At 41.1% G+C, this 25,069-nt stretch overlaps 1 pseudogene; it reads right to left on the bottom strand.

The window, feature by feature from the left end:
* Positions 1-5,901: 5,901 nt before the first annotated feature.
* LOC135972328 (eukaryotic peptide chain release factor subunit 1-like) lies at positions 5,902-6,603 on the bottom strand (annotated as a pseudogene).
* Between the last annotated feature and the right edge of the window lie 18,466 nt (positions 6,604-25,069).

Below are 25,069 nucleotides of genomic sequence, written 5' to 3'. Positions count from 1 at the left end.
GATTGACAGGAGGTGGTTCTCTGTTTTACATCTCCACCCAAAGCCATATATTTGGTGATGCATCTAAGAAAGCTGCATGACTCCTATCAATAACTCATACGTTGAGCTAAGAATTTTAACTCAATGTTTTAGGTCAGAGCATTGTTTCAACCAGTTAGGCAGAGTAACATCTGGAATCAGCCCAGTTGAACCATCTATCCTAGAGATAGGACTTGACCTTCCCTGTAGTACCAGGATATACCTCCTGTTTGACTGGTGTTAGACCTAGGTTTGTCAGTGAGTCACTGAAGAGCCTAACCCAGCATGAGCACGTCGAGGAGACTCCTGTAATCATCACTGATAGTTACCCCTCCAGAGATATAGAATGAATGCCAGAGACACGAAGGGAGCACAGAATGCTTAACAAGGCTTTTGGTGGTCTCCTAAGAGGTTTAAAATTGCTCAAGGCCTTGCTAGAGAACCATGATTAGTTTCCTCAGCCCTGGAGGCCTACAGAATTTCCCTTTTGGGATCTCTGGAGAGAGACCTTATGGCTGCTTAGGCAGAAAGTTTAACTGCATAATCTTGCGGACCTTTATAAATTTGGCAGGCAGGTTGTCTGCCTTACACCACCCATGTGAAAACAACAAATGAGTGTTTTCCTCATGCATTACACCAGTTCTTGAAGCAACCATTTTTTTTTAAACAGTGGGAAATTCCCTACTCTTCCTTTCGTTTCTCTTTGATCTAGGACTCAAGATCTTTTCATGGTCTAACAAGCTAAATGTTGATAATGATTATGATGGCAAATACAAACTACAACTAGTGAAACCGGCAAGATATCTGCTTAGAATTAGTAAAATGGAAGAGGCAGGGAGCAGGTCAATGAGTGGGGCTACCGCCCACACATCAAAAGTTCGACTCTGGGTAGAGACAACCTACTCACAGGGAAACAGCTAGGAACTGCCAAAGTGTGAAAGGAAAGAATCTGTTGCCAGAATCTCTAAGGAAAGGTTTTACATATAATTACTGCCAGTAACTTACTAGGCCTGCTGCTGCTTTGGCTAACCAAGAAAGCTGCAGAGTCCTATCTTCCTATTCACAGAGTCTGTTGCTGTTGTTCCCTTGTAAGATTCTTAACAAGAATGGGCTCCAGTTAGCCAGGACAGAGAGTAAAGAGAGGCAGATAAAGGCTCTGAAGGAGCACATACAGTATGTGAAGGAGGTCTGCTGTCACATTCCGCTTTTAATTAGTGGCTATTTTCTTCCAAACTAAAGGTTTAAATTGAAAGCCAGATGTTATGGGTCAATCTACCTGGTCATCAGTGTCCTGAGGAAATATATTAAAATGGGAGCCCCTTTGCCTAGTTGAAGTGTCAGTCAGCAGCTGACAAAATGGCACAGCAACACATTTTTAAAGGAGTCCTAACTATAGTGTAATATAGACCTGCTCACAGACCAGGCCAAAAGAATAAACTGTGTTTTTACTGACTTACACATCTGCCAATCACTAACTGTAAACCAAAGGGGGACATGTCTGTGAACTTATGTGCTCCCAACTCCCACTATATTTGTAGCAGTGAACACCACTGAGATAGGGCCCTGCAGCAGGACTGGAATCCCATGGGTCCTGCAGGACCCACTACCATAATAGCGTGAGTGGGTAAAATGTACTTTGTTGCAAGCGGGATTGGGTGGGCAAAAACATATACCATACAGACTGTGGCAATTTGCAGGAAAACACTAAATCACTTGTCAGTTTGTCATAAATAGAATTCCAGCAATGTAAAACAAGTTTTTGTTTTTGTTTTTAAATAAAAGGTTTTAATACTTAAATTCAAGAAAGGGATAGAAAGAGATTTAGTGCCTATCATAACAGGAGTTAAAGTACTTTAAACATAGTTTATCCAAGATTTGATTTACCGGTATTCTTTTAGTGGTAAAAATTGTATCTGCATTTCTTTTCTATATAATCAACTTTTTTTTTTGTAGTAGCATATGGGACTCTGCCTTTCTTGCAGGATTGGTCGGACCTAAGGTTTTTGTGGGTGGGAACAGGATAAAAATGAAAGAAATGGTGCAGAAGAGGATGTAAGTGGGTATAGCAGGGCTGGATGGGAGCAGGATTTAAAAAAATAAAATGAAATAAAAGGTCCTGCGCTGGTCAGACACTGGCTATTTCAATTCCCCCCGCCCCCCTTCATTCATAACTGTCACCAACATTCTCCTTTTTGGCTGACACTCTCCATGTTTGGTCTGAACCCAGGTGTTTAAGTTTAAACTACATTCAGCCATTTTTGAGCTATGAGAAATTGAAAAAACAAAAAAACAAAACAAAAAAAAACCCACCTGAATTAACCTTCTATTCCTGGCAAATTATTCAAAAAATGGCTGAATGAGATAACTTTGAACATGTCAAATTTCAAAGTGTGTGCAAGCAGCCTGGCCCCAATTTTCATTCCTGAGCCTCTGCTGCCATACCCAGATCATACTTGACCCTCTTTCTCCAGCTCCTCTCAACCTGTCAAGCCACCTTGCCATCCCCAACCGACCTATCATATATTCTTCATCTCCACAACCTGTGTTAGTGGACCAAAAGGGTTGCATCTTTAAATCATCTTAGCTTAAAACAATTGAAAAGCCCTATCAAGATGCTGGCTAACGTTAGCTGGAGCCTAAGCTAAGCTATAGCCTGTTAATATGACTTCAAACCTGTTAGCTTGAGTTTTGATGGGGCTTGTCAATTGTGTTAAGTTAGCACACACACACACACACACACACACACACACACACACACACACAGAGGCTTTAGCCCATCAAGACAAGGCCCATCTTTAGCCCATCAAGACAAGGCCCTACGGTCTCATCTCTCTCTCAGAAACCACCTCCCACAACTTCTCCTGCTCAACATGGCTCCTGGTCTTCCAAAGTTTCATAACTCAGCAAAGCTGATAAGCAAAGGGGCAAGTTGGTAGAATCAGGAAGCAAAAGCAGCCGATAGTCTGAGAAGTGTATTGACCATTTGATACAACTTGGCTTAATTGAGTTATGTTATAATGGTGGGAATCGCTTTTCATAGGTTCAGTTGTAAAAAAAAAAAAAAGTATAAAAGTGACCTATGCCCAAGATATTATCAGAATGTGTGTGAGTGCACATGTGTGATATTTGGAGCTTTTTGAGTACTACAGCGGCTTAGAGAAACCCAAAGAAATGTGAGGAAAACAACATTTCTAAAAAGGAACATTTTAAAATGATGTATTAGTGAAGACTTTATTTTAAAATAAACCCAGAAAATTCAATTGTCCTTCAAAGAGTTATTTTGCCAAAATTAGAGACTAAATAAAATAATTAATATGTAAAATACATGGTACATCAAGCATAACTCTCAACACAGTCTTAACCATGGACTTGCTACAGGTATTTCCATAATCATTATCTATTTATATGCCCACATATAATTGTAAATATATATGCATCTGGTGTTTATGAATATATAGTCCCAATCCCCATGATCCCCCTTTAAGGTCAGTAGTCCCAAATTTCTTAAATTCTAGTCTAGTGTCTTGACCACAAGACCACCCTTCCTTCTATTAATAATTATTATATATTGTTTATTATGATTTACATGTATGTATTTTATACTAAGATCTGCCAATACTAGTTAGTGTATATAAACTGTTTATTTAATATATCAAACTACTTTACAATACAGTACACTGAAGTGGACCCTTGAGTGTAGCTCTGTTTGTATGATAGGCAGTTTCATATGCTGTTAGCCTTCACAGTTGAAGCACCGAGCTCCTTCACGTACCAGTCCATTATGCCACAAACCAGAATATTCCAGCAGCACCCCTGCATTTAATACCTGGGTGTTTTTACTTGCTCATTGACTGTGAATTGTGTAATTCCCAAATAAATGGTGTCAAGTATTTTTTTATTTTGTTTAGATTCTAGTTGTTAGACTATAGATTGAAACTCTTTTCTAACTTTATTTTATTCTGGAAACATCTTTGTTACTAAGATTGATGTCCCCGTGGTTAGATAGTATCACATTTGTCAAAAACGTCCTCCAGATTAGGAAAAGAAACACTGGCACTGTTTCTGATCTCAGTCCAAAATACTTCAGAAGTACTTAGAAAGTGAATACTTTGAGCATTAACCACTTTTAGGTACAGATCATTTTCTATATTCATCACCGAGTGTTGAAAATAAGAACCAAAGGTGTTTTGGTTTTTTCTTCATTTGCAAATGAATGAGCCTGTGCTGGAGGAAATAATTCCAGTAATTGAATGCCCAATGGAGATTGTCATCTGTTGGAGTGTACACCTATTATGAATGTAAAACTTTACATTAGTGGATTTATGAAACCAAAGCCACCATGAATCCATGGAGCAGCCTTATAACAATTTCTCTTAACACCCCAATGAGCTCTTTGTAACTGCTGTCTGTTCTGTTAGCCAAGCACAATTCACAGCATTTGAAATATTCAGGACCAGAATAGTTTTGTTATTTTAATTAATTGTGACTCGTAACAAAAGTCTCTCTCTCTCAAATCCAAGTACTCTGTATCACCTAGGTAACAGAGATCTGGGCTGTGATTTGGTACCCAGGCCACTAGGAAGTAGAGAACTGTCATGAGATTTCCTGATGGGAAAAGCACCATGGTATAGGGCCCTCTGCTGTTCAGCTCAGCAGCACTCGTGATCTTCCACTGGAAAGAAAACTATGGGTGATGGGGTTTTTTTGAGAACCAAAATGCATTTCATTTTATTGTTTGTGTGTAAGGAATGGGACAGGGAGGCAGTGAGAGAGGCTGCTACTCTAACTGGGACATGGTAAGAATACTAAGGTTGTAGATGTAGATTTAACTCATTTCTTCAGCTCTGGGAAAAGACAAGGAGTGAAAGTGGGAACAAGGAGAAAAGATTAAATGACATGTTATATAAAATTAAAAACAGGCAATTTTTTATTCCTTTTCCCTTCCAAACAATATAATTTCTTTGAAACAGAATTTTTCATAGGAAAAACATGAATTCCAACAAACAAAAATATTTTCCTGTAGGAAATTTCAATATGAAAAATTTAGATTTTTTTTCAAATGTTTTCATTATTTCTGACCAGCGCTAGTGTAGATTCAGTTACATCAGCTGAAATACAGTAACATTTAATGTGGAACACAGAAATAGAAAATTATATACACACACACACACACACAATGGGCCCAACTCTATGCTCTGGTAGAATGTTTGGAATGTCTTGACTTTTGAGTCCTTCATTTCCCAATTTGCATGTTGCATTAGTTCTAGTTCTAGTATTTTATTTTGAATTTCTCTGGGTTTCTTTTTATTTGTTTTTCCTAAGAAAAATGAAGGGGAAAGGTGGGGGGAAATAATTATTAAAAAGGAAAATAAAGCTACACTAAGCTTGAAATTTAAATACTTAGGGGCAGATTTTCAGCTAGTGTAAACTGAAGTAGCTCCATTAAGGCCAATGGAACTATGCCAGCTTATACCCAAATACAATCCATCCCACAAAGTAAATCTATTGGTGATAACAAAAGCCTAATTTGTATTAGGTTTCTGTAGAAACAAGCCACCAAACTGCATTATGCAAGGACTTATCAGATACACATTAGCAGTCAGTCCAAAATGGTAATAGGAAATTAAGTCCTGATCTTGCAAACACACACACACTTAACTGTTCATATAAGAGGGATTGCACATTGAACTCAACCATATGTGTTTGCAGGACTGGAGCCTTAGCTGGTCTAATAGTCTGACAAATCCAAGTGTAGAATTTTATTTAAAAAGTTTTACACTTATAAAACTCCTCCCTCCACAAACAAAATAAAAAAATAAAAACCTTGTTATCACCTGCTTAGTATTCTATTGACTGGAAATCCATTTGATATCACCAGATTACTTAATAACTCCCCCTCCCTCTCTCTGCATGAAATCCTTTCACAAATTCTACTCTTTACTTTAACTTGTCTGTAACAATTTCCACTGGTACTCCACACTTATTGTATTTGTCAGCATGGCATTCCAGAAGGGGGATGTTTTCCACCAATTTATGTTCCTGACAAGTATACTGTGCAGTGGGATTTATCCTTTTCCTTTTAGAGTGTTTAAAATAAATAAATAAATAAATAAATAAATAAAGGGAAAATTCTCCTCTCTAAGGACTCAGCTATCAAGAACATTTCTCTTTTTAAAACCAGATTTCCATTATCTTTAGAATCTCTCTGCAACTTCACTTTCCAAACCTTTTGGATCCTCTTCAGCTCCCAAAAAAGTGAAACTTTCCCACAGTGTCCTAAGTGATCTCATCAAAATGTGGTCCAATTAGTTACTTCTCTTGAATGAATTTCATGATGAAGAGGGCCTCAATGGACAATCCAGTGGCTTGATTGAATCCAATTTTCTCTACCTTATGAGATGTCAACTAATTTTCAGCACTTTGGCTTGCAATCACAGACCATACATGTCAGACTGACTTACTTCAGTTTTGAATTCAGCTAGTCCACCTAAAGACTAGATCAGCCAGTTTCACCTCATTACCAGAAACAGACATCCGGACATCTACTTCAGTTGTCTTCTTTCTATGGTTGCATTGTTTTTCCATTCCTGAATGAACAAAAAGCAGAGGGCACTGGCTTCTTCTCAGATGCTTCTTTTGTGGGACAGGTAGTGAATTTATGAAAGAGATCTCATTTGAAGAGTGCCAAAAGGTACATCTAGAACAGAACAAAAACTCCTGCCTTTGACCACAAGTACCAGATAAGAGCCTCTAGATTTTGTTGCCCACAAAAATAGGATGCTGTGTTGACTATTTATTTCCCTATTTTCACAAATAATCAGACCATTTGGCGGTGCTCTGTAATACAGTTTGGGTAACTAAGAACATATTTGGGCTCTGAGACTTTGTATGTGTGTACAGCAATGGCTCTCAGTACTGATATATGTCACACTTTATATGGCATCAGATACCTCAGATAAGGTTTTTGCCATTCCGGTAATCTGGACTCTGGGAAGAATGAAAAAAATCATATTGGCGACATTGACTCTGGCCACTTTCAGATTGTTCATCTCCACATTCCTGTTGCTAGCTATGGGATTACTGACTATTTCTTGTCTCTTCTGTTCGAAACTGTACCTTGCTCCTCTCAACTCTCCTCAGTGGTGTATAATAGCTTTTCTTTTTCCTAACTTGCAGTATAGAAAGGGGTTTGTTTCTCTAATGCAATGAATTAGCTTTGCTTTCTCTTCCTCTTCCTATAGATAGAATCTAAGGATGTGTATACACTAGGAACATTACAGCATATTCCTGCAGGCCTAGTTTGCTCAAAGCAGGGTTAGATGACACAGTGTCTAAGTGTTCCTGAAGCTAGTCTATGTTACATCTGACCGTCTGTAGAACCAGTGCTGAAAAACACAAAGTTGTGATGTTTTCAGGGAATGCTGTCCTGGAAAGGTCCCATTTGGCTCTGGACTAGTTAAGAAAGTGACTGTAACTAAAGGCATACAGGAGAGCGCTGCTTCCTAAGATCTGCCACACTGGTGTCCTTTCTGTAGTAATCATCTGTTAGGTACAGATCCACATGTAAAGAGATGGGTCCATGTCATCCCTGCCTGATTTTTGGTCAGTGTCAGTCACTAAGGTGCTAGACATGCTGAGAGCTATGCCTAGCTGTTTTCAAGTTGGATCTAAGAACCTGCTTAATTAGTGAAATCCAATGGGGGCAGTGGTGGTGTAGGACTGGGTAAATTGAGGACACTGTTAAGGCCACCATTTCCTGGGGTCAGATGATGAGCTCTTGCTAACAGTCTCTAGATCTGAATGTCTGTATGGCAGTTGGGAATGCTTGACTCCAGAATTCACTTCCTCCATTGGTCTGACATAGCCCACATTTTTTAAACGACAAGACAAGACATGGTGGAAAGTCTTTCTGATTAGCTGCATTTTTGCCTAAATGGGTGGGTGAAGAATTTCTAGAGTTTGATAGGTTTATCTAGAATGTATCTATCCAATATTATTAGATTTTGTATTGTTATATATGTACTGCCCATAAACATTGTGAAAAATACATCAATAATATAGAAATGTCACTTAGGTTTGCTATTGGACCTTTCAGTTGCAAACAGAAAAAAATAAGTCTATTTCTGACTTTTAGGGCCAAATTCTTAGCTGGTGCAAATCAGGACTTCAACAGATCTACTCCAACTATGAATCTGGCCCTAAATTTTTTAGTTGAAAGATTTCAACTCCATTTCACTCAGCAGCTGCTGGGTTCCTCAAGGACTGTGTTTCTGGGACAGCCCCACCATGCAGACTGCTGGGAAGTCAGCTGGCCTGGAAATCTGGAAGCCATGGGGCTCCAGGGAGGTCTGTATGGCAAGGCTACCCCACAGTCACATACTCTGGAAGCCCATTTTAGGGCCTCCAGGCTCCAAGCTCTGTGGCATTAACACTCGGAGCTCTGGCATTCCAAGGCATCCCCAGAACCACATACCCTGGAACCGTGGGGTCCCTGGGTCTAGGGCAATCTGCTTGGTAGAGCTCCCCAGCAGCCCAGCAGGTTTTTAAACAGAAACCTTCATGGCAGACAGGGTTCCCTTGGAATCCTGCCTCTGGTTCAGCAAACCCAACTCACTTTCATGAGAAGTTTCAGATTCAACAACTGGCATTTTCTGACAAAACGCTGTTCCATTGGAAAAATTTTGACCTGCTCTACTCATTAAAGGGATCTAATCTAGAGGTGACAACAGCATGAATAACTGTCTCCATCTGTTTCAGAGAGAACGTTACTGTCTATTTGCCAAGTACAGATGAATTCTTGGTCATGGCGGCAATCTGGGCTTCCAGGAGCAGCCAAGGATCTAGTAACACACCTGAATTACGCATGATGTTGCAAACATAGCATTCCCTTCTTACGGCTACTAACAGAAGTTCTGTCATCTCTTTTGCACTGTTTTCCCATTGTCACCCACAAAATCAATTTAAAAACAGATGAAGTTGCAGTCCGTAGTGGGAAGAAAAGCTCCAACTTCATGTAGACAGTGGGTTATTTATCTCACCGTGCCGGCCAGTATAATCAGTACAGAATCAAACACACAAAATAATGGTTAGTTAAGGCTCACGTAGTGTGGGAGGACACAGATCCAATTAATTTTGTGCTTAACACAGTCCTCAATCTGCTCATTTCAGACAGAGATTAGGATACTTTCTGAGATGAAAACTACTGCTGGATCCCTACTAAGCCTTCCTTATCAGAAACTGAACTAGAGACTCCAGTCTCTGTCTCAAACCTCAGAGATAAAGACAGAACAGGGAAAGTTGCCAGTGACAAGACAGATATTGTACTGGAGTGGTAACAGATTCTTTTCCCATATGTTGCTCCAGTTATCATATGCAAAGGACTGAGAACAAAAGTCGGTAAATAAAGCCTTCCTGCACAAAAGGTGTAGCAGCCACAGTGATATACTTGCTTAACTGAGAGTAATCCAGGACCATCAAACACACCTATTCTAGGCAGCATCTTCAGCAACCAAACAATTCTGAATAGCAGCATCTAAAAAGTCAAGGAGACTTGGACACAACTACATGTTGAGGCTCATGACACTAAAGGATCAAATAGCTACCTAGGTAAACTGGGTCTGAATGATTGGCTATTGGTTTGTCTGAGGACCTTAACAGTGTGATCTTCATGTCACAAAGTGTCTTTGTAAGAATGATATAGTGGGGTTCCTCATCCATTGGGTCTCCCTGATTTCCATCTCAAATGTACCAAGTTTGCAAACAAAAACATCAGAGGGGTAGCCGTGTTAGTCTGAATCTGTAAAAAGCAACAGAGGGTCCTGTGGCACCTTTGAGACTAACAGAAGTACTGGGAGCATAAGCTTTCGTGGGTAAGAACCTCACTTCTTCAGATGCAAGTAATGGAAATCTCCAGAGGCAGGTATATATCAGTGTGGATATAACGAGGTTAGTTCAATCAGGGAGGGTGAGGTGCTCTGCTAGCAGTTGAGGTGTGAACACCAAGGGAGGAGAAACTTTCTGTAGTTGGATAGCCATTCACAGTCTTTGTTTAATCCTGATCTGATGGTGTCAAATTTGCAGATGAACTGGAGCTCAGCAGTTTCTCTTTGGAGTCTGGTCCTGAAGTTTTTTTGCTGTAAGATGGCTACCTTAACATCTGCTATTGTGTGGCCAGGGAGGTTGAAGTGTTCTCCTACAGGTTTTTGTATATTGCCATTCCTGATATCTGACTTGTGTCCATTTATCCTCTTGCGTAGTGACTGTCCAGTTTGGCCAATGTACATAGCAGAGGGGCATTGCTGGCATATGATGGCATATATAACATTGGTGGACGTGCAGGTGAATGAGCCGGTGATGTTGTAGCTGATCTGGTTAGGTCCAGTGATGGTGTTGCTGGTGTAGATATGTGGGCAGAGTTGGCATCGAGGTTTGTTGCATGGGTTGGTTCCAGAGTTAGAGTTGTTATGGTGCGATGCGTGGTTGCTGGTGAGAATATGCTTAAGGTTGGCAGGTTGTCTGTGGGCGAGGACTGGCCTGCCTCCCAAGGTCTGTGAAAGTGAGGGATCATTGTCCAGGATGGGTTGTAGATCACTGATGATGCGTTGGAGAGGTTTAAGCTGAGGACTGTAGGTGATGGCCAGTGGAGTTCTGTTGGTTTCTCTTCTGGGCCTGTCTTGTAGCAGGCGGCTTCTGGGTACACGTCTGGCTCTGTTGATTTGTTTCTTTATTTCCTTGTGTGGGTATCGTAGTTTTGAGAATGCTTGGTGAAGATCTTGTAGGTGTTGGTCTCTGTCTGAGGGGTTGGAGCAGATGTGATTGTACCTCAGTGCTTGGCTGTAGACGATGGATTGTGTGGTGTGACCGGGGTGGAAGCTGGAGGCATGAAGGTAGGCGTAGCGGTCAGTGGGTTTTCGGTATAGGGTGGTGTTAATGTGGCCATCGCTTATTTGTACGGTGGTGTCCAGGAAGTGGACCTCCCGTGTAGATTGGTCCAGGCTGAGGTTGATGGTGGGGTGGAAGCTGTTGAAAGCATGGTGGAATTCTTCCAGGGCCTCCTTCCCATGGGTCCAGATGATGAAGATGTCATCAATATAGCATAGGTAGAGAAGGGGCATGAGTGGACGAGAGCTGAGGAAGCGTTGTTCCAGGTCAGCCATAAAAATGTTGGCATATTGTGGGGCCATGCGGGTGCCCATAGCGGTGCCACTGGTCTGGAGGTATATATTGTCACCAAATTTGAAATAATTGTGCGTGAGGATAAAGTCACAGAGCTCAGCAATAAGTTGTGCTGTGTCATCATCAGGGATACTGTTCCTGACAGCTTGTATTCCATCTGTATGTGGGATATTTGTGTAGAGAGCCTCTACATCCATGGTGGCTAGGATGGTGTTTTCTGGGAGGTCACCAATGCATTGTAGTTTTCTCAGGAAATCTGTGGTGTCACGGAGATAGCTGGGAGTGCTGGTGGCGTAGGGTCTGAGTAGGGAGTCCACATATCCAGACAGTCCTTCAGTGAGAGTGCCAATGCCCGAGATGATGGGGCGTCCAGGATTTCCAGGTTTGTGGATCTTAGGTAGTAGATAGAATAACCCCGGTCGGGGCTCTAAGGGTATGTTGATTTGTTCCTGTGTTAGTGTAGGGAGTGTCCTGAGTAGATGGTGCAGTTTCTTAGTGTATTCCTCAGTGGGATCCGAGGAAAGCGGCCTGTAGAATTTGGTATTGGAGAGTTGTCTGGCAGCCTCCTTCTGGTAGTCAGACCTGTTCATGATGACAACAGCACCTCCTTTGTCAGCCTCTTTGATGATAATGTCAGGGTGGTTTCTGAGGCTGTGGATGGCATTGCGTTCTGCACGACTTAGGTTATGAGGCAAGCGATGTTGTTTTTCCACAAAAAAACAAAAACATGTTTGTTTGTTTGTTTGTTTCTTAACTGCCAGTCATACTAACTCACCCTGGGCTCTGGCAATCAAACTGGGTTCTATCTTGCATACCACCATCAAGTTTTGTAGGCCAAATTAAATGTTCAACTACACCTGTGCAACATCCATGTGTTCAGATTATGCCCTCAGTTACACCTGTGAAAATTCACTGACCATAATGGGGTTGCACAGGTGTCTCTGAGAGCCTAATCTGGTTAGCATAACTTCTGTTACTGGTTTTGATGATTAAAATAGATAGAGCCCAGTTTGACTGTGAGAGCACAGGGTGAGTTAGCATGACTGGCAGTTAAGGAAAAGAAAACGCGTCTTTGCATTTGCAAATTGAGCAAATCTGACATGGAAATCAGTGAGACACATCAACCATGGAACCCTGTGATACCATTTTTTAAAGTCACTCCAGGACAGAACCACACTTAAAAGAAAAACAAACAAAAAAAACAAAAAAACCAACCCAAACCAACCAAATTTGTTTGCAATAAGTTATTTGCCTCTGGGTGGCTTACAATTATTAAATACTACCTATATTCTCAAAGGGCCTCTTTTCAAGTACAATTCACAGATGGGATTTGTTTTTCTACATTGCTTTCTCTATGCAATACCACTTTGTGGAGTACTATGTAGCATTACAATCCCTTCACTTTAAACTTGTCCTTCCTTTGACACTGCAATATTGTTGACTAGTTTAATTCTCTACAATTTATTGATACAAGGCTTTATACACCCACATAAGGAAGTTGAGTCATAATCTAAAAATTATGGGAGACCCCCAGGGAATGTTTAAGTTTTCTAATAGCAAACATCCACCATTCCATCAAATGAACTGTTATCTTAGCTGATAGTTGTTTCACATTACTTTCAGAAGTGAAATTTTCCCCATGGAAATACATTGCAAATATCTGATAAGAGAACATTTAATTTACCTAATGTTTGAATTTTGAAAACCAGTAATGGTAAGGATTTTGGGGCCTGTGGATTTGTAAGGCTGCTATCCATTTCAACTCCAAAGGTTTCAGGAATCCATGTTGAAAGAGCCAGCCCCCAATAGGGAAAGAAGCTATACGGTCATTGGTTGGATCCCCTGGTGGCTACTCAGTAGAAGCCACAGACGAACCCTAAGAGGGGCAATGCAGCTTGGAGCCATATTAATTCCCAGATTGACTTTCAGCATGAAAGTCATAAGCAGGGGCCTGGGATGATGCCACAGAATGTAGCACCTCCGTTGCTCCAACCCTGACACTGTGGATCATGTAGAGTTCTCGCTGTATGTGACTCTTCTATTGGGGCATCTACATGGTGCCAGATATATGAGGAATTGTACTCTCCAGATGGCACTCCCCGCTTTCTGGGTAAAATGGAGGAAGTCAGCAGACAAAGAGTAATGTTCCCATGCAATTCCATCAACCATTAAGTCAAATTCACTTAAAAAACAATATGTAGGAGTTTGATAGTTTTAAATAGTCCTTTGATTTATAAACCACCCATAGTGCACACTGTATGTAGTAGAATCCAGCTACTGTGAGAATGGGAAAATGGTCTGATTTTACTTAATTGTTCTTTACTATAACTTTCACCCTATGACTTTAAACATATGCTCTTTTTTTGAAAATAGTCATTAACCTTTCACATGATGTATAACTAGCTTTATCATGCTGGAAAAAAAATTCCACTTTGAGTTCTGAAAAGACGACCCATTGGGAGAGACACAAATGGTAAACCATACCAAAGGACACAAAAAGGCCCATAAAACATCAGTAGGGTTATAAAGGTCTATGGATTTTAATTGCTGTGTGCCATTGGGCCTTTACAAAGCAATCAAGCAGGCAATCTCCAAAGACAGCCCTGCCATAATACATTTAACAATAGAGTTCTCACCCCATCAGCAGACTAGGGTTTATGAAGGTCCCAATAGCAATTAATGACCTTGTATGCCGAGAGAAAAAGACAAAATTACTTAAATTGGCTGCCCTTTTTTGATGCGTAACTTAAGTGAAGGAAGTATAATTTCAGGAGAAGGAATGCAAAAGTTTTGATAAGGTAGACAAAGACTTTTCTTCTTGTTGCTAATGTTCTTGTCTGTGCACGTTTAAAAAAAAAGGCACAGAAATCTGCTCTCCTGGTGCTAAGTGAAGGATATTAGTGCTGTGTGTAGTTACCTAAAACAAAATTATATTGGCAGTAGGGAAGGGGAGAAAGATTTAACTATTGTGTAACAATGCAACAGTCCAAATAACAGAACTTTATTCTGCTTGACTGCAAGTTAGAAACGTCTATCCTAATGACATTTAGGTTGGTTTGAAACAGTGAACGTAATCAGCAGCAGCAGAAGGTTATGTGGAGAAGATTGTTAATTCTGTGGAATTATAAATGGAAATTCTGTCTTGTTTTTTTCCTCATTGCATACACTGTACAATTCTGTTGATATTTCACATGAGCATATAGAGCCCCAAATATAGGGTTAAAGGATAGCATGCAAAACAGTAATAAATGCACAAAGATACCCACTGCACTATGAAGATGAGCCAGTCATGTAATTAAAGCAAGAACTGAAGGTAGGGAATTTAAAATGAGAGTAAAAGACCTTGGGAAGGATACCCATGATAACTTTAATACAGTACAGAATTCTAAGTGATACTTCCACATTAGAATTTTCTAAGTGACACATTCACATTACAGAGGAACTGAATGCTGGTTTGTTTGTTTTTCCTGTGGTGGGTAAAACATTCAATTTCTAAATGGGGCACTAGAGCCACCTGTGGTAGGAGGGTTAGCCAATAGGTAGATATTCATTTTCATAATGAAATAAAAAAAATAGATTCTTCAATTATTTGTATCTATTCAGCTACAAGCCACTCCTTTTCTCTAAGCAGAAGCTGGAGCACAGAGTCTGTTTTTGAGGATCTATTGTACATCACAAAGAATCAAGTCTCGGGATGTGACCCAGGTAAGAATGGCTATAAAATTAATAGATTGCTAGAATATTCATTTACATTCTGATCTAGTCCTTGTTTTATGAACATTATTTTTAAGGGCAGGTGAGCCATTTGTAAATAAGATGAATTTTCCCAAATCCTAAATTCAGATGCTTCACTGTCCTGCCGAAGAAGCTTTACATACAAATGCTGTTGCTATTTCTATGCTCAGTTCACAAAAACTTCACTTGCATAAAGATGATGTACTCAGCATCACGCTGGCAGCATTCCAACTAGACTTCATTCTATTCAGGCTGGCTGGGAATGTCACTTTGTCTGCCCATTTAGCTAAGTATCCATCTGTCTTTCCCTTAGCAAATGGTGCCAAATAGTAAGAGGAAAACAGAAAGTTTATATAGTCTATTTATTATATGTATTTATTTAAATTAATATGAAAAGCTGACAGAAAAAAATGATGACCAGGGATTATCTTTCCTACTAAAAAACAAACAACAACAATAACAACAAAAAACAGACTAGCTCTGTTACCAAACCACATTCTATTTTAAATTTAACAATCTGATTTGATTGCAGCCTACAAGATTTCTTTTCCCCAGTCTTTACAGAGCAAGAGTTGCATTTCAAATCAGATTGGGTACAGCTAATAATGAACTTGTTTGTTTAAAGTCTGTACAAAGATCTTAAGTTTACATTTGTGAGGTGTGTGGGAGAAAGAAGGAGAATAAAGTCTCACTTCCCTGCTCCTGCTCTCACTTGGTTGTAGGCAGAGAGGAAAGTCTAGGTGTTAACCCCCCACTTCGCTCCCCCTGCAAAAAAATACTTTATTAAAAGTTCACAAAGACACTGCACAAAACTGTTTTCCTGCATGAATCCAACCAACCACAGTCTTACACTCTGTTAGCTCAGCCTTTCTAAGCAAACTTTGGGGTGGAAACGCAATTCACTGGACTGCAGTTGCATAAGCTATGGAATGGAATCTTAATTCACTGAACTGGAACTAGCAACAGAGGATCCTGTGGCACCTTTAAGACTAACAGAAGTATTGAAGCATAAGCTTTCGTGGGTGAATGCCCACTTCATCAGACGCAACTACTACATAACAGGCCTCATTTGAAAGAGCATAAGAATGCCCATACTGGGTCAGACCAAAAGTCCATTTAGCCCAGCATCCTGTCTTTCGACAGTGGCCAATGCCAGGTGCCCCAGAGGGAATGAACAGAACAGGTAATCATCAAGTGATCCATCCCCTGTTAGCCATTCCCAGCTTCTGGCAAACAGAGGCTAGGGACACCATCACTGACCATCCTGGCTAATAGCCATTGATGGACCTATTCTCCATGAACTTATCTAGTTCCTTTTTTAACCCTCTTATAGTCTTGGCCTTCACAATATCCTCTGGCAAGGAGGTCCACACGTTGACTGTGCGTTGTGTGAAGAAATACTTCCTTTTGTTTGTTTTAAACCTGCTGCCTATTAATTTCATTTGGTGGCTGCTAGTTCCTGTGTTATGAGAAGGAGTAAATAACACTTCCTTATTTACTTTTCCCACACAAGTCATGATTTTATAGACCTCTATCATATTCCTCCCCCCTTTTTCCAAACTGAAAAGTCCCAGTCTTATTAATCTTTCCTCATATGGCAGCTGTTCTATATCCCTAATCATTTTTGTTGCCCTTTTCTGAACCTTTTCCAATATATCTTTTTTTGAGATGGGGCAACCACATCTGCACACAGTATTCAAGATGTGGGTGTACCACGGATTTATTTGGAAGTAATATGATATTTTCTGTCTTATTATCTATCCCTTTCTTAATTATTCCCAACATTCTGTTCGCTTTTTGAACTGTCACTGCACATTGAGTGAATGTTTTCAGAGAACTATCCACAATGACTCCAAGATCTCCTTCTTGAGTGGTAACAGCTAATTTAAATCCCATAATTTTATATGTATAGTTGGGATTATGTTTTCCAATGTGCATTACTTTGCATTTATCAACATTGAATTTCATCTGCCATTTTGTTGCCCAGTCACCCAGTTTTGAGAGATCCTTTTGTAGCTCTTTGCAGTCTGCCTGGGACTTAACTCTCTTGAGTTGGATCAAATCTCATAATCTCAGCTCCGTTCTAGAGGGATGAAGAACTAGGAAGAGTTATCCTTGCTTTCACTCACCCTGTTTCGGAAAGTCATTTGCTAGAATCCTTGACGTACTGAGGAAATTAACAGCGTGGATGTATAGGCATCATTTCTTATAATGAGACAGAGAACGTACATTTCTCATGGCTACCAAAAATCTTCAAAGGAAGAGGGTTCATAAACCTCACTGAGGACAAAAATGACTAAAAGAAGTAAAGATCCATTACCACAAGTGATCGAGAGCTCACTCCTATGGAGTGCTGAGCACCCTTGGATCACCCAGCCTTCAATGGGAGATGAAACTTGTCAGGATTGAGCACTAAAATAGTAAGGTACTGTACACATAGTTTGCCAGCTATTTATTACAAGGTAAAATAAATGTTAAGTGCCAAAATGTAGAGCAAGTAAAGCAGCCTCTAACTGGCAGGGGACATAGAATGAATATATATTATACACAGGACTGAAACACTACATGGCTTCTTGCATTTGTTGAAAACAAATACCACCACTTTGCAATTGGAAACATGTTGGATGGGGTGTCTCTGATGATTGATGAGCTAAACATCTTTCTGTCAATAAAATATTTAGTTAGAGAAAGCATACAGACGCAAAACATTGCCCAAATGGAATTGAAATGCATACTGAAGAAAAAAAGATGTATGGAGAATTACAAAGAAGATACAGTAGCACTTTACAGGTAGTAATCAAAATGAAAAATATTTAAGGGGCTGGGGGGGGTGCGGGGGTGAAGAATCTTAAGGAGTGACTTTTACACTGGGCCCAACTGGAAATAAAAATCCATTACCCTAACTTGTCATAAAAAAGAAAACTTTCTAAGTCATGAAGAACCTATAAATGGAATGCAGAAATTTTTCACTTAAAATCTCATGAAAATAAGATCTGTACTGTTTCACGGATATGCTTATAGTGTTGATCTCCTGACAGACTTTTAATAGCAGAGTTGAACTGAATTATTTGTCAACCACTTCTGTAGCAAAGGACTCTGATATTGTTAACATTGGGGCCCATGTTTTGGGCTCCAATACAGAAAAATGCTTAAGTACATGCTTAATTTTCTCTACACAGTTTAGTGAAAGTTCTTATTCCTGTATCTTCATCACTGCAATATCTGAGCACCTTTCCACAGTGCAGAGGAAATGTTAGGGGAATCCAAGCCTGCCTTACACCCCCACCCCCTCCCCCTCCTCTCCTCTCCTCTCCTCTGGGTTCCAATCTAGGGACCTTGTGTTAGACAGTTAAGGACTGCTTTTCCTATCCCTTGCCACTTCCCTGGGCTGCTCCTACCTTTTCTTGTTCTTTAGCATCTCTCCCTGGACAGCAGATTCCTCCTGCTACTCTGTGGTTCAGTTACCTCATGGAGCTACCCCTTCTCTCCTTTGGGCAGGAGTTTTCAGTCCTTTCTCCTGAAGCTATGCTGCATCTCTATCAGTTACTCCATGTCTGCTTGAGACAGTAGTTCCTCCAGCTCCTCATCTGCAGCTGGGTTCTCATTCAGGTCAGCTGCAGACCCTTAGCCAGTTTCTCCTCAATCAGGCCTTTTACATTTATACTTAGAGAATTGAGCAGGCAAACCTTCTCCTGATGCTGTATAGACTTATTATGCAGGAAAAGGTAGCATATACACCTCTACCTCAATATAAAGCTGTCCTCGGGAGCCAAAAAACCTTACCGTGTTATAGGTGAAACCACATTATATTGAACTTGCTTTGATCCACTATAGTGCACAGGTCCGCCCCCGTGGAGCACTGCTTTACCACGTTCTCATCGAATTCGTGTTATATCGGGTCGCATTATATCGGGGTAGAGGTGTAGATGCTGGTTGCCTTACCCAGCTCCTCCCTTCTTGAAAAGGTAAGAGGGGAGCTTTGCCCCACTGTGACATTTTGAGGCTCAACCCAGATCAGTAAGAGGTTGGGTCACTGCCCCCTGCAACTGTGGGTGGCTTAAAAATTATGCTGCTATGGCTCAGGGACCTGACACCAACAGCTAGTATAAAAGCATGCAGGTCACACCCTTACTTCCACCAGCCAGTTACTGTTTGAAGAATGACCCCAACACTTCCCCATTCCTGAATGTTCCCCAAACTGTCTGCCCTGTAGTGTCCAGTCCTATCTTGGAATAAACACAGTTCTCTGCTCCTTTAAACAAACAGGCACAGCAACTTGTTTTCTTGACTGGAGTTCACAGTCCCTTCAAGTCAACTGGGTTGTCTTAGATAAAAAGTAAAAAGTTTATTCAACCAAAAAAAGAGAGGTTTTAAGTGAGTTCAAGTGTAAGGAATAATGATGGAAAGAGTTACAAACAAACAAAAGTAAACAATATGCTTTCTAATGGCTAAAATCTAACTTAACAAGCTACACTCTCCGTTCGAGGTAGTTTCCTCCCCAGTCTCCCTTTCCAACAATAGCTAACTAGCTCTTAGTCAGGATCCACCCACCAATCCAAGATGCTGGTTTTCTTGTCTCCTCAGATGAAGAATAATTTAGGTGTTCTGCACCCCTCCCTTTTATAGGCCAGTGAAAGTTTGAAAAGTTCATTGACCCTGCTTCAAGAGACAGAAAGGCTTCTTAGAGGTGGCGTCTCTATCCTGCATTAAGATTGTTAAGTGACCACCTTTTCACCACATGGTTCCTGATGGCTTTGTTTGCCTGGTGTGCAAATGTGCTTTTCTTTGTCTTTGGTCACATCTTTCTCAACTTACTTACATGGGAGACACATTCAAGCTGGTGGAACTGTAATCCTTTGTCTGGAAATATGTGTTTATCAGCTCCCCCTGACTTGCCTGGTTTAAACACATTTTAGTCATAATTCCACCACTTGTATATAATCCTGGTTGGGTTGATTGTACATATATCACACATGTATATTAATGATTATTGAGATATTAATTTTCTAATGACATATCACATGGCACCTTTTAGATACAGATTGTAACACTAGCAAGTTGGGATACATTGTGATAGGCCAGCTGAAACTCACCACTAGATACCAGGGAGCCCCTTGTCTTCTGGCATAGGGATGCTCTTAGGGTCACTCACACCCACTCTGCAGTGCCCCTGATCTGAGACCCTTAAAGGAAAAGTACTACTTACACTCAGAACTGCTTCCTGTCTATCCATATCCCCTATTTCCCAGATCACACTTCCCCAACACTTAAAGGGCCAATATTATGGGACCCGGGGGTGGGGGGTGGGGGGGAAGCAGGCTGATCCCTAGACATTACTATCCTTAAAGAGCACCCTAACCCTGTCAGAGGTCTCCTTGGTTTAAACAGAAGAGTTCTCCTCATAAAGCATTTTCCATGAGAGGTCCTTGACTCGAGCATTCCTTGTCCTCGAACTTTGTGCAAAAAACAAAGTTATGGTCAAGGCACATTTCAAAGCCTTTCTGTTTCTCAGGGGAGGGCAATAGCAGCAGAACAATGGTGCTCTGAAGTTCAGGTGGGGAATTTATTTGCCCAGTTGCTCTGATTTTATGTGTTGATTACATGATCCAACAGTCTTTCTGTATTAATTATTATTATTATTATTATTTGGGCTTTGTGTGATTGTTATCTTTTAATTGATATCAGGGCACTTAAAGCTCTTATGCAGAGAGGCTTGTTGTAATTTGGAATATAAATAAATAAATAAATTAAATAAATAGACAGGCTAGGTCTACACTCGGGGGGGATCAATTTAAGATACACAAATTCAGCTACGCAAATAGCGTAGCTGAATTCGACGTAGCCTATTCGACTTACCCCGCTGTGAGGATGGCAGCAAATTGACTGCCGCGGCTCCCCCATTGAGGCGCTTACTCCTCCTGACAAGGTGGGAGTATGCGCGTCGATTCAGGGATCGATTTATCCGTCTAGATGAGACGCGATAAATCGATCCCCAAGAGATCGATTTCTACCTGCCGATCCGGGCGGGTAGTGTAGACTAGCCCTAACTCTCTAAGTGGGTATGTTTACCTAATTTTGAACATGAAATTGTGGTAATGCTGCAAGCAAATGTTAGTGTTTTACCCCTTTTTGGCTTCCAGACCCCATTTTAAAAGTGTCTCAGTCTATTTTCTAGGATTCTAATACAAGTGACAGTCTTTTGGATTAATTCTACCCAAACAATGATTTTTCCCATCTGACAGTGCTGTTCATAGAGGATAAATAAAGCAATAATATACTGCATAATGGTAAAACTATGGGGTAACAAAAAAGAACATAGAGACAGAAATCCTGCCCACAGCTTTTTGACAAATGATTTTTTGTTGAAATATGGTGTTTTGTCAAAGCCAAAACATTTCACAGAGACCTAATGGTTTTGATGAAGTTTGAGATACACTGAGAGAGGGACTCACACTCTATCGCGTGGTGGTTAGGGCACTGGTATGAGAGACCCAGGTTTGAGTCCGTGCTTTGCTTGATTCAGAGTGATCTGGGAGGAAAACCTCTGCACTGAGCCAGGCAGAGCAGTGACTGATCCTGAGTCTCCCACATCCAGTACTGTAACCACCAGGCTACACATACACACCAACCTTCACAACCATCTTCCCATATTGAGTTTGTGTCTGAAAAGGATATTTCAATACAATTCCATTTTTGCAAAAAGTGCATAAGGTTTTGTGGGGAGGTTTCCCAATGCAGAATGAAAACAAATTTCAAAACCTCAGAAGTTGTCATATAATGGAATTGCAACCCTTCAGTCAACTCTAGCTGCTGGTTCCCTCGTGCTGTGCCAGGTGCCCACAAAAAATGGCATTTGTATATGAGCAGTTCTTCCAAAGGGCAGATTTCAGCTCTGAGACTTCATTCCAAGATCAAAGAGAGAAAGATGGATTGCAAGAGGGAAAAAAATCCTTTATAAATATATTTGATAGATGATAAAAAAAATTCTGAACATGTAAAAAGATAGGAAGCAAACTTTTCAAAAGCACCTAAGTCACTTAGGAGCCAAAGTTCCATTGAAAGTGGATAGGACTTGGGGTCCTAAGTGACTTAGGAACTTTTGAATATTTTGTCCAAGGGCTTTATTCTGCTCCTATTGTAGTAAATCACAAAACTCATGTTGACTTTAGTGAGAGCAGGTTTGGATCTGAGGGCTAGTTTACACACACTGTTTGTACCTCTTCTAACAGTGGTGACCAAACGTACTGACCCTGTGAACCACATATGACAATCTTCAGATGTTCGAGAGCTGCGGTGCACCTGCTGTGGCTTGGAGCTTCAGCCCTATGGGAGGTGCCTGCTGGAGCTCAAGTTTTCAGCCCTGTGGCAGGGTGGTGGGGCTAGAGCAGTGGTGGACAACCTGTGGCCTGCGGGCCGCACGTGGCCTATCAGGGTAATCCGCTGGCACGCTGAGAGACAGTGTTTACATTGACCATCTGCAGGCACGGCCACCCGCAGGTCCCAGTGTCCGTGGTTCGCCATTCCCAGCCAATAGGAGCTGCGGGAAGCAGTGGTCAGCACATTGCCCACCACTGGGCTAGAAGCTTCTGCCCCGTGGGGAGGGAGGTCTCAGGACTTCAATTCCATGAGAGGCACCTGCTGGGGCTCAGGGCTTCAACTCTACTCCTGCTGAAGCCCCGAGCCCTGGCAGGTGCACCCTGTGGGGCTGAAGCCCCAAGCAGAAGCCAAAGGTGATGTATGGGGGGTCACCATGTGCTCCCCTCCCGATTTTTGCCAGGGTTTGCTGGCCCTGCTTGGTCACATGGTGCTGCCGGGCCCCTGTCCTGCAGGGCAGATGCTGGAGCTGGCAAGCTGGGAGCTGCAGGGAAAGCTGCTGCTTTTGTTGCCACCTCTCCCTGTAGAGCTAAAGCAGTGGCCCCTCCCCTGCAGCTCCCAGCTGTTTGCTGCTGCCTCTCCACGTGGAGCTAGCACCTTGGAGCTGCAGGGGGGGCTACTGAGGGTAATAGGGGGGCATGCCTGGGTGGGCATGACACAAGCTGTTGGGGGGCAAAACTTTAAATTGTTCCCCCTCCCCCCCTCAGCAGGCACTAGTCATCTCTGAAGTGCCTAGTCCCACTCCCCCACGTACTTTAACTGTAAAAGAGCTACCTGTAGCTTGTGAGCCGTGGTTTGGCAATCTCTGCTCTAGAACTATATTGGTTTAGACACCAATATAGTTGAAGTACTGTAGTACAGCCCCCTAATGTGGATACAGTTGTGCCGGAATAAAGAATTGCATTGGCATACTTTATTCAGATTGGTTTTAATACTGTAACTTTGAAATATGCTGTATTTGAAAGTTTCTCCTTGCCTATGTTTAGATCACAGCAACTCGGGCTATTTCATACTATATTCATTCTGCTTCACAGTACGAGAATTGTAAACAATTTTAGATTTTCAGCATAGCCCTCTTAGAGTAGTTCATGCTGAGAAAATAATTCAGACAGAACAATTTATGACAATCTGTGTTTTAAGATGTGTTGCCAATCTCAGATACCAAACCACTTGTATTCTGAGCTTTCTTCCATTGTTCACATATAATTCAGACAATTATGAAGAAACTTCAGAGTATTAGTGCAGCCATTTATTTCAATCTTTTTTCATGTGAACTAGCAATTTTAATTAATCCATACTATGAGAAGAAAGGATTATGTTTGGAAAATTACTGGTCAAGTGGAACATGTGTAGCATCAAATTTTGCAAAAGGTTTACGGGCAGGACCTTGACTATGATTTGAATAAATATTTGCTGGGGGCAACACTGTTGCCAAAAAACAGTGGTAACAAATGCGTGAGCTGTGCTGTCTCTCCTCAGCGTATCCCACTTTGCCAGAAATTAAATGCACAAAAAGGCTCAAAACTGAAATTCCTTTGTTGTGACTGACAGTATTACTGCTGGAGAATGTAGGTCTCAGCAACCAGGGAGCCCACATGGATTCACCTAGCTTAGCCTGAGGCATCTTGTGTAGTTGAGTTACCCACTCAAAGATAATTTATAGCTGTATTTTTCAGTTTTGTTCTCAACTTGTTACTGCTGCCTAATTGTCCTTTTGATTTCTTTGCATTTAATAAACTGGGGTTTTGAGTCCCCTCCCTCCGCCCCTCGCCCCCCATTCGTTGTACTTCCCAAGTTTCTCTACACTGGGCCTTTTGTCTGCTGGGCTGTTACCTGTCATATTAACTATATTTTTCACAAATTATTTGAAATGCAGATTCCAAACACACGTTCAGAGTGCATTGTGGATGTAAAACTATTTACTTTGATTATTTTTTGCTTAACATCCTACATTTTAACCTTGTGTAATCTATTGCCATCAAACGCTGTTGAGATAATGTCCTTCCTAGAGTCCAGTATGTCTCTCCAGGCACAGAATATCTTTTTTCTATTGTCACGTCCTTTTAAGATACTCTGATATTTTCCTTCCGTAGTCTTCTGTATCTTCAGGCTCTGATTTCTTTCCCTAACAATTTTTGTTCCACATGTTCTTACCTTCCTTCTTTAAGCCAAGAGCTTCCTCCTCAGGGTCTGAATAATGCACTTATCTCAGATCCCACTTTCAGACCCAAGGCTGCTTATTGATATATTTACTAACTTTTAAAATTGTTATAGCATATTTTTGAACTCAAGAATAGTTATGTGAGCTTTAGGACAATATTCTGAGAAATCTTTTTTTCCATCTTATATACATGTAAAAGTACAGGACTGTAGTCTTGGGAAAGTATACAGAGCTATCTAACTTAGCAATATAGAAGCTATTTTTGAACGATATGGCATATGTAATTTATGGGTGGGCAATATTAGAGTGTTTAGACATGGCTTCTGTGATGCTGTTACCTTGGCTGCTACCATGCCAGGCAACAGGATTTTGTGAACAGTTCTTACTGAACCAATTCCTGTCTGCCGGTGAATAGCCATGTGTGTGTGTGGCGGGGGGTGGGGGGTGGGAAGCAGGCATGAGTGTGCACGTATATTAAACCATACAAAAATGGAAGGGAGTAGGGGACAAAGCTTTATGGGGCCAGTGGGGCTGTAGGAGGCATGTGGAAGAGGGAGGCTAATCAGGAGGTCATACCAGGGAACACGCCTCCATGGAGGCAATATG

This window comes from Chrysemys picta, chromosome 6 (genome assembly GCF_011386835.1).
Source record: "Chrysemys picta bellii isolate R12L10 chromosome 6, ASM1138683v2, whole genome shotgun sequence".
NCBI classification, from domain to species: Eukaryota; Metazoa; Chordata; order Testudines; family Emydidae; genus Chrysemys; species Chrysemys picta.
The sequence above is the reverse complement of the archived record's forward strand: the minus strand, read 5'-3'. Positions and strand labels throughout refer to the sequence as shown.